We start from the raw sequence: 1,804 nt of genomic DNA, 5'->3' as shown, positions 1-1,804 counted from the left end.
AGGTGCTGTTTCAACTACAATTACAAAAATTTAGGAAAGGGCGTTTCATCTATGCTAAACAAAGAACAACGTTTCCCTAAAATCCTCTAATGGCCTACACATGGAGCGCAGATCCTGTTGAATCAGGACTGAGGATAAAAATAGGCGAATTGACCCTGTTTTTGTGTTGTGACAAATGTCTTCGTGGTGTTTGGTCCTTTTATCACCAAAACGCTATGATACAGTTGAACTCGGGGGGCAAAAACAATTCATGTTTTCATTAAAAATACAATCTAAAATAAATGGGAAAAGACTGCTCTTTTTCCATAACGTTTCTATTTTGAACTAATTACTTATTTAGCCAATTTCTCATGATGTTGAATGCATCTTCAACGTCTTCGTCTTCCTCAAGAGAATCAGGATGGTGAGCAAAACCATGGCCTTTACAAGCATAAACACAGACTTGTGATCATTTTATTTGGCTTTCCATCTGACATAACAAATCTACAGGGCATAGAGGATCATTTTCACCCACTATAAACAACACCGGTATTTTCAGCTGAGAAGCCAAGGATGGATCGAATCTTGTTCCATAGAAACAAACAACTGCACCAAAATGAGATTGTGTGTCTCTAGCCAGAGTTTCAACTAAGCGGCCACCTCCAAAACAGAATCCTACAATGCCCAGTTTGTCTGATATTCCAGCTGCACTAAACTCATCTAAAAGCCATTTTGCAGATATGTAGATGTAACTCGCAACTCTCTGTGGTAGATGTTTCCTATGCCATTCTTCAAATTCGCTTTGAGGTCTATCCTTGCTTCAAGGTTCTCCTCGGCATAAGTCTGGCACCAAGACATTATATCCATTGCATGACAGGCGATAAGCAAAGTCTTTTGTCCCAGAATCTTCAAATCCAAATACATGATTTAGAAGAAGTACTGCAGCTCCATTATTGTTTTTTCATAGCCTTTAATAGATAAGCATTGAAACTGTCTTGTTCTCCTAAAACCAGCTCAGCACCATTAACTAGTTCACAGACTTCATCAATGTCTCCTTCAGACTGCACTTGGTTTCCCAGAACGGATTTTACTACACATCTTTCAGAGGGTGCGTATTTTAACTGATTTTGTATAAAATGGTTCTGCAGGACGACTTCTCTATTACAGCAGACATCGTAAATTCCACCGCTTCCTCTGTATGTCTTGAGGGGCTGAAAGCAATTGAATATATAGGTTCACTGTGAGTAGTCAAGTTGAACAATTTTCTTCCTTGCTCGACATCCCATAATTTGATTGTTGAGTCAAATGATGCGCTGGCCAAGATTTAATTGTTCATTAGGATTATTTGTACACGGACCAGTGGGGCTCCACTTGACGGCATGATTTCCTTCATGTGCTTCTTGAAATCATGTAGACACGTATGTTGCTTTCTTACTCCATATCTTTGTTGTCAAGTCATCAGAGCAAGAAGCAAGAAGTGTTTCCAGTAGGGTCCCATTTAATAGCAGTGACTTCATCCTAATGCCCGGAAAATGTTTTGATAGGGTGATTTTCGCTGAATTTACAAACATATATCATCTTGTCTGTGGAGCATGCGGCAAAAGAGACATCATTGCAGCAATCAACATCAATAATGGGTCCTGAATGAAACTCAGACTGTTGCGTTGATACCCCTATCTTGGCATCCCATATAATCGCAGTTTTATCTGCGCATCCAGTAAGAAGACAGTCTCCTTTCTGGTTCCATTTGAGAGAGAAAATGGGTCCCCCATGCTTGTAAAATGTGTTCCTCGATTCCCACACGCCATGCATAAATCCAGTACCG

General features: G+C 40.0%; 1 pseudogene; it reads right to left on the bottom strand.

Moving 5' to 3' along the window:
- Positions 1-259: 259 nt before the first annotated feature.
- Positions 260-1,360, bottom strand: LOC149200453 (uncharacterized; annotated as a pseudogene).
- Between the last annotated feature and the right edge of the window lie 444 nt (positions 1,361-1,804).

Source organism: Pinus tabuliformis, chromosome 2_1, assembly GCF_031772625.1.
Source record: "Pinus tabuliformis cultivar Carrire ecotype Pingquan chromosome 2_1, CPIR1, whole genome shotgun sequence".
Taxonomy (NCBI): Eukaryota; Viridiplantae; Streptophyta; class Pinopsida; order Pinales; family Pinaceae; genus Pinus; species Pinus tabuliformis.
This window is presented reverse-complemented; position numbering and strand designations above follow the sequence as displayed.